This window comes from Mugil cephalus, chromosome 20 (assembly GCF_022458985.1).
Source record: "Mugil cephalus isolate CIBA_MC_2020 chromosome 20, CIBA_Mcephalus_1.1, whole genome shotgun sequence".
NCBI lineage: Eukaryota > Metazoa > Chordata > Actinopteri > Mugiliformes > Mugilidae > Mugil > Mugil cephalus.
In genome coordinates this window covers 3,736,262-3,751,251 of record NC_061789.1, presented here as the reverse complement: position 1 = coordinate 3,751,251, position 14,990 = coordinate 3,736,262, and the positions used below count along the sequence as shown (strand labels likewise).

At 36.1% G+C, this 14,990-nt stretch overlaps 1 protein-coding gene across 6 annotated transcripts in view; it reads left to right on the top strand.

The window, feature by feature from the left end:
* Positions 1–14,990, top strand: part of LOC124997298 (interferon-induced very large GTPase 1-like) — a 406,468-nt gene that overhangs the window by 382,401 nt on the left and 9,077 nt on the right. The gene's annotated exons all lie outside the window — the stretch shown is intronic.

Here is a 14,990-nt window from a genome sequence, read left to right as displayed (position 1 = left end):
CACTAACCTCTCCAGCATCAGTGCATTGGGCAACCACAAATACAAACTAGAAATCCACATGTGTTGCTCTTAATATATATATAAATAAATATTTATATATATTGCTTCAGTTGCTGAGCATTGAATTGGAGCATGAGGGTGACTTTCTTACCAATAAAAATCTCAACAAAGAGCATGAAAATGCAAAGTCAGTGCCCCTTGCAGGTCAACTTGAATTAAACGTCCTGTCTATATTTCTACTGAATATGTGGACATGTCGGCCAGATTGAATGATGATGTGACTAATGGCTGTTCATTTATGTCAAGAGTCAAGTCCCTGCAAATGTTAATGGGTCAATAACTTGTAAACTATACACAACAACTAGCATTGTACTACTTTAGATAAGCTTGGTCCAACACAGACACACAGTAGATTTGGTGTGGAGTGGAAATATGGTTTAGGAACATAAAGACACCAGCGTTTGTCAAAACAATTTGTGGACATTTATTCTCCAGGTAGTTTTGATGTAGAGAACACTGAGTTGTGGTCGCATTCTTCTGCACTGAATGAGAACGAGTCACTTAACTGTTCATTGCTACTTTCCATGAATTTGTGTATTCCTGTGATGATCCAGAATATCATTTTCGTTCTACAGGAGAGAGTAACAGGAAGAAACACAGACAAACAGAAACCGAAACACTGCTCAGAAGACTTAACCTTCGAGTTCAACATAAGTTGTCACCAGCAGCCTTTCTCCAAATTCGTCCACCTGTTCAAATGAGCCAAGATATAGGGGAAACAGATGTAGCTTGTAGTTTTCTTCAGACGTTATTGATGTTAGACTACAGAGCCAGATATATTCCTGTAAGACAAGAGAGTCAAGGTGCAAGATATTCACAGGCTCTTCCAATATCTGAATCAGATGACAATGACTTAGATGCTCTCTTTAGTACATCTGTAGACGTGGACCAATCAAAACAAACCATCGTGCATCCAATGGATGTTCAAATGGCAGTATTTCACTGCTCAGACAGCTTCCTTAAGCAGAACATGATTACAAAGTTATCACAGTGTCAGTACGCCTTGCCTTTCCTTGTTCCTCACCCAGAGACAGCAACAATCGAATGTCCTCTTTGGACATTTAGACAAATAATAAAGACATGGAAGACCACTCAAGTCAAAGACGATTCAATACTTGTCACCATGAAGAGTATGCCCATCTGCAACGCTGAGACACACATGGTGTCATTTTTCCGCCTGGGTTCAGTATCTGAGTCGAAATCACAGCTCATGAACTCTTTGATCATCGACCGTCACAACACCTTCTTCCACAGAAACTGTCCAGGCAGCACCAAGTCGTGTCATCTGATGGATGGTGTGGCAGAGATTGCATGGTACTGCCCTGCTGGAAAACCCAGTGATTCCTTCACTGACTGCATTGCCTTCTGTAATCTTCATGGTGATGCTCTGATGATTGAAAAGCAAACTAAAATACTGACTGAAACTTCTTCAGTCAATGTAGTTCTTGTACCAACTCTGGAAAAGAGCCACAGAAGTGCAACGGTCATCTCAGATCTTTACAAGTCTCAGAAGCCTCTCATTATTCTTATTGCTGATAATGATTGTGATGCAGTTCTGATGAGACCAGAAAAGTACAAAATGGGTCTGAAAGACAGAAGCCAGGCAGATGTTTCTGAAAGCCTGAAAGGAATTATTAGAAACATGTTGTCTGGACTACAAACCTCCTTCCAGCTCAAATCTATGGCCAATGTCTCTGGAATCAGAGTGGATGAAGACGACCCAGTGTGTCGAAAAGGGGAAAAGGCTGCAATTAAAATTTTAAATTTGATTCAGGGGATGGATATTTCACAGATTAAAGATAGATTTCTCCCCTGCCAAGGTCAACTGTGGCACCAGTGGTCAAGAATAAAAAAAGAACTGTATCATCTGAAAGGAAACGTGGAGAAGGAAAAAAGTCAGAAAAATCAGCAGCTGATGAAAATCAGAGAAGATCAATGCTCTGTTTCCTCTAGTGAACTGATGAAGTCATTCACTGAAAGCCTCATTTCTTTGTCGTCCCAGGAGAAAGAGTACTTCCTGAAATGGACTCAGATCTTAATAGATGCCCTCTGCACAGACGATCTGTCTTCAATTCTCCAAAGCTATGATGAAAAATGGTCTGAGGTCTTGGATCTGAAAAAGAAACACCCCAAATCTCCACTGTTAGCAGGTAAACAAGATGAGCTTGAAACAACATCAAAAAAACTGCAGTCAGCAACTTTTGGTTTGGAGCATATCTTTAGAGAAATGGGACAGATCTATGAAGCTCATCAAGCTCTGAAGAAACAACCAAACAGTGGGCAGACCAACTGGTCCAAATACCCTAAACTGGCTGCAGATCTGATGATATCAGGACGCCCTATGGAGCTGATGGATGGGGATGCAGGTCATGTGCCTTTGACGTGGATCTCTAGTGTTTTAGAAGAAGTCATCAAGAATCTGGGCGACCAGAGAGTTTTTGTGTTGTCGGTTCTGGGCGTACAAAGCAGTGGAAAATCAACAATGCTGAATGCCATGTTTGGATTGCAGTTTGCAGTTAGTGCTGGTAGGTGCACCAAGGGTGCTTCCATGCAACTGGTCAAAGTGTCAGAGGAAATAAAGAAAGATTTCAAGTTTGACTATGTTCTTGTAGTGGACACTGAAGGACTACGTGCTCTTGAATTGGCAGGTAACGCCACTCTTCACCACGACAACGCACTGGCCACATTTGTTGTTGGCCTGGGAAACATGACACTGATCAACATCTTTGGTGAGAATCCAGCTGAGATGCAAGATGTCCTGCAGATTGTTGTCCAGGCTTTCATGAGGATGAAGAAAGTTAAGCTTTCTCCGAGTTGTGTGTTTGTTCACCAGAATGTTACAGACATTGGAGCTGCAGAGAAAAACATGGATGGAAAGAGACGCCTGCAAGAAAAACTGGACCAGATGGCTCAGCTCGCTGCCAGAGAGGAGGTGTGTGACGTTGAGTGCTTCAGTGACATCATTGCATTTGATGTGCAACAAGATGTGAAATACTTTGCCCAGCTATGGGAAGGAAGTCCACCAATGGCTCCCCCAAATCCTGGTTACAGCAAAAGTGTCCAAGAACTGAAGAGGATGATCCTCACTAAGGCTTCACAGTCTGCTGGAATCACTCTCTCACATTTTAAAAGCAAAATTCAAGACCTGTGGAATGCCCTGATGAACGAACAGTTTGTTTTCAGCTTCAAAAACACGCTTGAAATTGCAGCATACAGAAAGCTTGAGGTCCAATATGGGAACTGGACCTTGGACCTTAGGAGCAGCATGCTGACCATTGAAAACCAACTTTACACCAGGATTGAAAATGGAGAACTGGATAATGTTGGCCTTACTTACCTTTTTAATGAAATGAGCAAAACATATGAAAAAATCCAGAAAGACATGACGTCATACTTTGAGGACAACATAGACAAAGACATGTTGGTTCAGTGGCGAGGCCGATTTGAAATCAAAATCAAGCAGTTTCATGAGGATCAGGTGAAAGAAGTGAAAAGGAAACTGGATGAAGTTATCCAGCAAAAGGAAGCTTGTAAAAAGCTTGATGATAAAAAGCCAGAGTTTGAGAACAAACTGCTACAAAAGAGCAAAGATCTCGCTCATAAGTTAAAAGACAAGGCAAAGGATGAAGAGGAGCTTCAAAAGCAGTTCAACTCTGTTTGGACTGGCTGGATCAATGAATTAACTGAAGATATAAAACCCATTAAGGACATAAACTTGGAGGAAGATAAAATGTTCATCATTCAGGAGCTGGGGATTGAACTTCCTCTCATAGAGGAATCAAACAACAGTGGAAGATACAAAAATGTATCAAAAGTTGGGAATTACTGTTCTTATGTAACTCATAAAATCAAACAAGGGTTCGAAGCTGTAGTGGACTACGCTCGACAAAAAGTTATAGGAACACAACAAAATATTCTTCCTCATGAAGAACAGGAAATGATTAGAACCTTCATTAACAACATTGACCAACAGTCCCTTGATGCCATTAAGACCAAGCCTGTAGCAACAAGAGGCTACAGCCCAACTTACCTACGAGAAGTGGCGAAAAAATTTCAAGAGGAAGCGACAGAATTTGAATCAGAGAGGAACTATTCATTCACAAAGGAGTTTACAGTTGATGTCTTGTTGTATGTTTTTGAAAGGTTGGGGAGTTGGCTTTCATATTCTCACCAAACATTTAAAAAGAACAATGATGCCCTCACTTACCTGAACAACAATAAACCACAATATTACAATGTTTTCAGAAGCTTCTGCAAAGGAAACTCATCTACTGACGTGTTTGGAGAAATGATCTGTGACAAACTGAAAGTTTCCACTGTTGAGGCTGTTTGTAAGAAGACCGCCATTGACCTCGCTGGAGAGATGAGGTGCAGTTTCCCAGCATTCAATGGGAACAGGTTGGACTTGGAGAAACATCTGCTGAAATCACTTGCAGAGAAAGAAGACTTTGATGATTTCATCAACTACATACGACATCCAAGGAAGCAAGTAGAGGCTTTTATAAAAGAAGAAGTCGAGAAATACATCTTCAGAGAACACAAAGGTAAAGCTCAGAATATACTGAAGAAAAACGTTGATGACATCAGTCAGCTTGTGAGACAAGCTTTATTTGAAGCAACAACAAATGTCAAAACCCAGGGAGGAGGCACAGAGATGTGGGTGAAGGAATTTTCCTCTTTCCTCAAGGATGAGCTGTCACTTGATACCATTTGTTGTCAAAACTTCAAGGATATAACCAAATTTGACTTTCTTAAAGAAGAGATAGAGAAAGGTCTGGTTAACATCATTGAGGAGATGAAACACCTCTCCCTGGATAAGATGAAGGAATTCAGGCTGAGACCTGATGAAATCCTCATTGATCGGCTGTGTAAGTGCTGCTGGGAAACGTGTCCATTCTGTGGAGCTGTTTGCACCAACACCCTGGAAGACCACAGTCCTGAGGACCACAGTGTCCCTTTTCACCGGTCTGGTGCAATCAATGGTCGGCACTACAGAGGCACAGACATAATGGATGTTGATTTCTGCACAGCTAAAGTTGCAAGTGATAAGTCTTTGTACCCTGACCCAAATTCAGAATACACCATTCCTTTCAAACAGTACAGAAAAGCTGGGCCAAAATATGCTAACTGGAGAATCACCCCTGATGAGTCAAAGCTGAAATACTGGACATGGTTTGTGTGTCGGTTTCAAAAAGACCTGGAAGACTACTATCGTTATAAATTCAAGGGCGACGGTGAAATTCCCAGTGAGTGGAAAACACACACAAAAGAAGAAGCAATTAAAAGTCTGGATGAAATGTAAAACGGTGAGTGAAACTACACAATTACAACTCTACTGAAAGTCTTAACAATTGGTTTCCTGTGATTTTTCACAAAGTAAAATCTTCTAAAATGATATAACTACTAAACATGACAAGTCAAAGAATCATCAAATACTGTAGGTGACTAGATTAGGCTCCAGAAACATGTTTGCCTCAGTGAAAAGAAAACTTATCAGGAGAGTACACAGAAATATACGACGTCAACATCGTCAACTTAAGTTCAGTAAAGTTGTTAAATGTCAGGGTATCATATTTGATTAAATCTAAATATTTGGATTTAGTTTTTTTATGTATACATTGACAAAATTAAAATTTGATTGAATGTAAATTACATTTATTTTAATTTGTTTTGCTAATTACTTAAAATCAAATCAACCTAAAATTCTTTCTTTCTTTTATTTTTTTTGTTTTTTTGTTTGTTTTTAATGTTCTATTTTCTACATTTCAAGTGGAAATATTTTGGTGTACTGAAGTGACGTTTTTTTTCAAGTATTTGTTAACTGTTTTATTAACCTTGTTTTACACATTTTGGTTTTTATATATAATTTTGCAAACAATCTATAATCTAAATGCAAACAATGAAAGTTACACAATACTTGTAGAAAATATAATCAAAAACAAATTATCTTGTAATTTTGACCTTTCGTGCTACAATAACAAAACAATATAACTGATTCACATCTTCTAAAACACCTGGTTTATTTGTTTTTGACAAAGTCTCAGGGTTAAAGGTGATTTAGCAACTTTAAATGTTTGACTTCTTTTTTTCGGAATATTCTGTATTTTTTCTTTTTCTTTCACCTCAGTGTATTTATGCCATTTACAGCTTTAAACATTCAAGAGATGTTTTATAGCATCAGTAATATTTTAACTGTGTTTTATTAACATTTTAGTTTTTCTTGTTTTTTTTTATCATAATAATTTTTTTATCAACTAAAATCATGGGAGCTATGTTTGTACCTCGGAGGGAAGATACTACAGCAGGGGTACTCAAATACAAATCTTAACAGGCTACAAGGAAATTTTTCAATGAGTTAAAGGTCCATATATTGAGGTCGGCCAAGCCACATGCCATACTACTGCATAATATTCAAAACAAAATGTCCTTTTCATTCAAAAAACAAAAATGCACACTAAAATAAAATGCAATTTCCATTTTGACATAAATTCAAATAAATATCAGTGTCAGGATTATGGAGGTGAGGTAAGACTCAAATGCTGGATGATTGATGAGGAGACAGGGAATCCAGGAAGATGTTTTTTTTAAAAACAGAAAACAAACAGGAAAACACAAAGCAAAATCAAGCAAGGCCATGGAAACTAGAAAATGGCATTGAACTAACATCAACGACAAGACAAGCAACAAAGGGAAAGCAGAGCTATAAATACACACAAAGGTTGAGGAATGACAAGACACAGGTAAGACAGATCAGGGAAATCGTGAGGGGAGAAACCATGTAATCATGTAGACTAGTGGCTTTATTGCTTTTTTGCACATTCAATGTTTATTTCATACTTTCAGTAACAAATCAGAAGGCAGCATATTTATCCATATGAGTGTTGAATCTCATTTAACACAGCGTTTTTTCTTGTTTTTTATCATGATCTTGGGCTCTGGTCTTAATGCAAACTATTAATGTTATGCAAAGAAAACACGTCTAAAAACGACTTTCCTGTAGAGCGGCAACACGATGCTGACTTTGCATTTGAATGCTATAAATGGTTGCAAAGAATTGTCATGAGATAATGGCTTCACCTCTACTGAACAACACAGTTTATTTGTGTCTCTGATAAATTCTCAGTTGTTCATAAGAGGATTTTTCCACTTCAAAATTTTGAGTTGACTTTTTCAGCTCTTTTTCAGTTATTTTGTAGACCACAGTGCCTTTACGTCTTTCACTTTGTTTTCACCTTCACAAGTTGTTTTATTAAATCAGTTACAATAAACATATTTGTCTGAATGATTATTTTAATGGTGTTATATTAATCAAATTATACAGATTTTCTCCTTTTACTATGAATAAGATACTGCTTGTCTGGAGACTGTCATTATTTTTTGAATTGTTCATTGATAACACAATGTTGATTTTTACTTTATGTTCTATAAGTGGTGATAATGGGTGATAATAAAATAACTGCTACTCAAGGACCAGGTTTGTTTGCGTTTCAGTTTTACAGTAAGAATCTTAGGTGAACATTGACTTTGTGTGCTATAAATGGTGATTGTGAGTGAAAATAAATAAGAAAGTTTCAGTTTACGGAAGATGTGTTTGTCTTCAAAGTTATAAAATTATAATCTGAATGTTTTTTTGATTCACCAAATTCTATCTTTTGCTCTCCAAATGGAATATGATACCAAATTCTGGAAAGTGGAAACAAAGCGGTTTTCCCACATCTGCAAATGTTGTCCCTCCACATTTCAAAATAATACATTATTCTGAGAATCCAACATTTAATAATATACAGTATTCAAGATTCAGACTTTGTTTCCTTCAGAAATCCATTATTACATTTAAAATAAATAAATAAATAGATCAATAACTGTACTTTTTATCTTATATATCTTTCCATCTTCTTATGTCATATTTATGTAACTGAAAGTAATGAAAGTGAAATTTAGAGAACTCAAAACTTACCTCTCAAAATACTGCAGTTTGAAGGATAAACCCAGTCAATGTAATGCTTCTCTTTAAAAGATGAAATCATTCCGAAGTCTCTTCTTCTGTTATAAAGTTGAGACAGTTCATGTTCAAGAAGACTTAAAAACACAATCACCTTAAACTTGCAGATTAGCAGATTTCACTGGATCTAGTGAACGTGTCCCCCCTCCACATTTCAAGATTAAATACAGAATTCTGAGAACATTCAAAATTCAGACTGTTTCCTCTGGAAATTCATTATTAAATTGAAAAACAAATACATCAACAATTATTATTTTTTCTCATTCTAAGAACTGAGCACATTTGTCCGTGCGAGTTTATTAATTACAAGCAAGTAAACTGTAAAATATAATAAACATAATAGATACCTGTAACAGACTAATCAGTGTATAATATATGTTCAGTGTAGTAATAATCATATTAAAACACACTCCTGTAGAAAACTTTGCTTTAGTCAATAAATATAAGACAACTAGAAAAATTAAAGGTAAATTTAAAGAACTAAAACTTACCTCTCAGAACACTAACACAATTATGTTGATCGTTGATGAAGATGAGTTCAAGTTCAAGAGGACTCATTAAACAGCATCTAAAACTTGCAGACGAGCAACATTTGAGTTGAGATACTGGTTTACGCTGGATTAACCATTTAAAATCATGATGGTTGAGGTACAAACGTGATAAATGTGTCACCTTGACTAAAACAATGTCTTGGAGCTCACCAGGTTTGTGCCGAATGAAATGATAGAGCAAATCCTCATTGTACATCAATTCTGATTGTGAATATTATACTATACACCGTACTGTAATTAAAGTAAATTAAAAAAAATAATTTAAAAATTAAATTCAATAAAACTATTCCTCTCCTGTGAAGAAACGTACAGAAAATGCATGCTAGGCTAGCTGTTAGCTTCTTAAGTGTAACTTACCAGACAAAGTATATATATATATATAAATAAAACTAGGGGACTGGTGTCTGTCTGAAAAAATACCTAGCTATACATTTTGGAATATCAATCAATAAAACATGAAAAACTAGCAGTTCACTGAACGAAACACAGAGAAATTAATTAGCTTAACTTTTGAGAACTTTATATTTAGGTTCACAGTACGAGGTGGATGTGCTGTGTTGAAATAAATGTCTTATTTTCACCATTAACGGGGCTATAAGTGTTATTGTGTCTCTCAATATGTAAAAAGCCCTCAGGTCTAAGTTACTTACCTTAAACGAGCCTGTAAAATGCTTTGAAGTCCGATTGTTTAGTTAATCACGGAGCTGTGTTTGTCTTCTCCTCAGTCATGTTCATCCATCGCCAAGAAAAAGTTGAATTTACTCCGAAAACGCATAAATACTCAGTAATAGTGAGAATTAAACTAGTGTTACTGTTATTTAACATTATCATTATATCATTAGCACGCTAGCAGTAACGTCAATAGCTTCGTAACCGACGCAAAGTTATGCGTCAATTAAATTTGCCACCGACATAAATGCACAGGTGGGTTTCACAGCATATATGACGGTAGCTGCTATTTTTCTAACTAGCTATCATAAGGCTAGGTTAACTTCAAACTTAACATTTAAACATTGACACTTACCTCATCACATAATAGAGAGAAATCAGCTGACATCCAGTTCTTCCTTTAAATCTTCTGCTCCATAACATTCTCTGTTTTTCTTTATTGGGGAAACGGTGGAGTTTCCTCCGTGTTTTCCTGATCCTGTGCTGGAGCCGTGGGCTGAGAACTTCGGCATATTTTAATTTTTAATCCAACTTTATTCTCTGTTATTCCCACTTCTCTATGGGTGAATATCGGTTAGACGTATCTAATATGGCGCCCACGAAACACGTGACCAGCTCGGAACCAATCAGCATCGAGGGACAGTTCAGACGGTCCATTCTCTAGTTGGACAGACTCTCTAATATACGGCTCTGTTACCTGCTGTCAAAGATAAAACAATAAAACTCTGACAGCAGATGGCGCCATTTTCTAATTTATAGGGATTCACCCCAAACCTTTTTCTATTATTAACATGTTACACATAAAACCACCGGTTTAATTCATTTAAAAAAAAAATCCAGCCTGAAACCTCCAGAGAAAGCCTGAAGGTGACAGTGGCAGGAAAATCTCCCCTTTAACAGGAAGAAACCTTGAGCAGAATCCAGCTCATATGGAGGAACCAATCTGCCTCAGGTCGATATCTGATGATGTTACATGACATAAGAGGAATAACTGTATAAGAGGAATCATAGGCAGGTTGGAGAATTGTTCATTCAGGTAGGAATCACTGTGTGTAGTGGTAAGAGCACAGGGGCACCATCTTTCTTTAACATCTGTTTGCTGTGAGTAGTGGTATGTCGTGAATTGATTGCTGTGAGGACATGTGTGGTGGTGGGTTGCATGCTTGAGACACACTCTCCTAGGTAGATTGCCACCCTCTTGTTCTTCCCCGCCCACTTTTCTTAATTGTAATGGAAGTTGTTTGCTTTTTAAGGTGAACTTGCTATTGTGTAACCATAATAAAAAGACTAGTTGAAGTCTTTTACAATTAACTCAGTGTTCTTGTATCTAACGATTTCCTTGTCAGACACTTCCAGCTCTTAACTTAAAGTTCAATACATTTGTATTCTTTGAACTTGTGTCGCCTTTGTCAGTAGTTTGTCCATATAACTGGACTCCTGAAATATTTTCTGGGGTGAGACTCCCCAGGTGGCGCTGTTGGCTGTGTAGCTCCGGTGGCTTCAATACAGGCCACCTCCTCCCCGTAGCTCTGCCACGAGCAGAAACATAATTTCCCCTCAGGGATCAAGACAATATAAATGTTTTTTGTTGTTGTTTGTTTGTTTGTTTTTTATTATTATTTATTTTATGAGTGATTGCTATTATCAATTGATTGTGTACCTGTTATAGTGCATGTATCGACTCCTTGCTGCAAGTAAAAGTTTTTGAATTAGACTCCAGTGGTTCAGTCATTCTTAATAAAAATGATTGTTTGTGGATGGAAATCAGTGTGTTTTCTGTAACGTTAACAGAAAACAGCGCAGTATTTGCTCCTGGTCTCTGTAGAGCTGTGAAATGGTAAGATTATTATTGTGATTACTGCAAGTTCATCCATATAGACAGATAAGCTCTTGTGTATACTGGTTTTATTTTACAGATGGGCTGGTGCAAAGACTGGAGGAGCTTGAGAAAACAGCACTGCACTACAAAGTTACAGAATCATTTCAAAGATGTCTTCAGTAATGTGAAGTGTTGTTCACTCTATTTTTTTTTTTTTTTTTTGGCTTGGTTGAGTTTATGAGGCGGGTTGTGACATGACATTTCATCTAAGTAGATCCCAACCGTTTGAGGGTAAAAAAACATCTCCCATTTCCTCATGCCTCTCCTTTGTCTGTGAATCAAAAGTGAAGTGTAGTCATTCAGGTTTGTTCCTCTGAAGTTGTTCCTTTTTCCAAACCCTTGTGACTTGTGGGATGCTGGAACTTGAAAAACATGTTTCTGGCACAGGTAACAATTAAAGTAGTATGATAAATGTCGTATGATACAGGATTTATAATACAACACTAATTACACTGTAGATACGGTGCTGCTTCTAAGTATTGGTACACCTCGAAATTTTTCCATAAAAATATCTGTGCATTTATCTCTGCCAGAAAATTAATCATTTGCACAAATCTGTGAGTTGCAAGAACAAGTTAATGCTCTTATGGCATCTGGTGTGACCTGCTTGTATAACCATGACAATTCAGGTAATTTCTGATCAGTCGTCTACAGCAGCTTGGAGGAATTTGAGCCCATTCCTCAGAACAAAATCTCTTCAGTTCTGAGATGTCGGTGGTTTCCTTTCATCAACTGATGCTAAAGGTCCTTAAAATAACATTTCTATCATTTCTATTAAGGATTAAGATCAGGACTTTAACTTGGCTGTTCCTAAACATTCATTACATCATATATATATATATATATTTTTTTTTTTTTTTTGTAGAACGACTTGTGTGTGAAGCTGTGACTTTTCAGGTGTTCATTGTTGTATGTGCATGGAAATGCTTAGGAGATGCAACCAGGACCCCATCATTAAATCTAGTCAGTGTTTTATTCAAGTCACAAAGACTCACAAGGAAACTTTCACTTCCTTCTTTTCATCACTGATTTTCAAGTTCACACCCACTAAGAGTTATCAAATCACATCACAACTGTTGAAGGTACATGGGAGGTGTTTGTGTGAGGTAGACATAATCACCTGATCTCTCTCTATATATAGAAGGAGCCATTTCTACACAACAGACAGGTTCAGAAACACAGCAAATGGTGAGTTTTTCAAACAATGTCACACATGTTTTTGTCCATAGACTTAAATCTGTGTTTGATTTTTGCTTTTAATGTCTTCTTTTTATCACAATATACTGTATTCTCCCTCTCTCCTTTACTAATAACCAATATTTATTATAAAACTTATAATAATCCATATACATGTGACTTGAGTAATTTACAGATAAAAAAAATTGGAAAATGTTTATCATGAAGAGAAACGGGATTCAGGATTTAAAAATCTCTGTTCACACATTTAATGTCTCTATTTTTATTCAGGTTCTGACTAAATTTTATGTCACTGGAAGTTTGTAAAATATACTTCTTTTCAATTAATCAGAGTTAGTTAATGTTGCTTTTAGATGTTTTATTGGTGGATTGGTTAACTATGTCCTAGCCAGTCTATTTTCTCTAGTCCAACTGGTCTGCTAATCAGATATCAGTTTTGTATGAACCCTCATTGTGGCTGTAGCTGATCTTCCTTGCTAATGCAGACGAGCCACGTTCCCAGTGAATGTGACTCATCTCCGGAGGGAATGAACAACAGCAACATTCCACATGCCTCTGCTTTTTCTGCTTGTTTCTTTTTTATCGTTCTTAGATAATGGCCTCATTGTGTTTCTTGTGTTTTGGTTTGGTGTCAGACTTTTATATTTCTGTAAGCATGTAACATAAATATTACTTTTCACGTTTGCTGTTGCTACACAACGTCTCCTTTAGTAAAAACTCCAATAGTTTAAATTAGCAACAATATTAGTTTAGTGCTGTTTCTGTGTGCATCTTGATTCCTCCAAGAAACAATCACATTATGAAACAAACCTTTTATTCAAGCTTTAAAACTTGATTTCATGCTTTCAACATTCACATTCAGATTGGGCATAACATTATTACCACCTTCCTAATATTGTGAAGGTCTCCCCTGTGCCTCCAAAACAGTTGTGACTCATCAAAGAATGAACATGGGTCTTCTGAGGGAGTCCTGTGGTGTCTGGGGGAGGGATCAGAGTTATTTATATATATATTTATTTATATATATAAATAATTTATATATATATATATATATATATATATATATATATATATATATATATATATATATATATATATATATATATATTATATATATATATATATATTTATATATATATATTTATATATAATTTATATACTTATATATATATATTTATTTATATATTTATTTTTATATATATATATTAAGGTATATTGCTGTAGTAGCCTCATTTATTATGTAGCCAAGCTAATAACAACAGAAGAGCCAAACAGAGGATACAATCATACAAAATATGTGGAAATGCTGTTCAAACACTAAAAAAAGAAATAAGTAAAATAACTAAACACCATTAAAATAATGTATTGTTTAACTTTTAAGAGCTCCTATAAATTGAAAACTTGCATCTTAATTCTGACACTGTCCTCCTCATCGTAAACGCCCCGTATCCTGTATTGTAGGTTGTTGTGTTGCCACAACTCAATAGTTTAGTTACTTTCCACTGTGTTCCTACATTCAATGACTGAAGTAGCAAAAGTATCGATATTTTGATTTGAGAATCGATTTCAGAGCATAAAGACCTGGTATCGGAAGAAGCGATATTTCAGTATCGATCCGCACATCACTACTTTGGGATGGGGATGCCTTGTCTGGTCTAGTTGGGTGCTACATATCTAAGAAACATCCACATGACAGGTCCAAAAGTTTCCCAGCAGAACATTGAATTGTCGCAAGATGGTCGATTGTTATTTACTTCTCCTGTCAGTGGTCATAATGTTGTTGCTGATTGGTGTAGATGTTTATAAAGATGTTTATAATCACTCACTTTATCTTCTCTGGTCAACTTCTTTTACTTTCTAATATTACTAAATGTTCAGGCTGTTTCCCAAAGGGTTATATGTGTTGGATGTAATATTTTTTGTTACTTTTATCAAATAGTTTGGACTGTCGTTCTGCAGTTTTTAAATATTGTTGTGTTTATGTAAATTAATTTAAAGATGAAGAGCAAATAAGATAGAAGAGAACAATGACAACACAGCAGAAGGAGGAAATTCTGAAACCAAGTTTGAGACAGATAACAAAGGTAATATAAAAGTTAGAAAATATTTTTTTCATGAAGTAAGAATGGTTCTGTCAATAACAGTGTGTATGTGATCTCATATGAATGTTGTTTTTTTTTTGTCAATGTATATTTATTGAGGGTTTTTTTTTAAACAGAACCAAGACAGCAAACCCTCAAAACAGTTAATAATACAAGAAGGGGGAAAAAACAAAGCAAAAAAACAAAAAACAAACACATTATCCAAGTGACAAGGCAAAAACATACCTACATTCACACAAAGCACAAAAACAAAGAGAAAAACGACCAAAAAGTCCCCCGTGGTTATCCAAAAACAGCAAAACATCTTATTCAGAGTCAAAATGTATAGTTAATAAATGGCCGCCATGTCAAATCAAACTTAAAAAGTGCCTTAAAAAGTTTGGAGTGAAACTCTGTAATGCACACGCCAAGATAATTAAACTTATCATTTGCCACTTTAAAAGGTAGTGTGTTAAGTGGGAGATAAGCAACCTTAGTGATTCAGCTTGTACCCTGAAAAACTACCAAAAACTTTAAGGATATTAAGAATA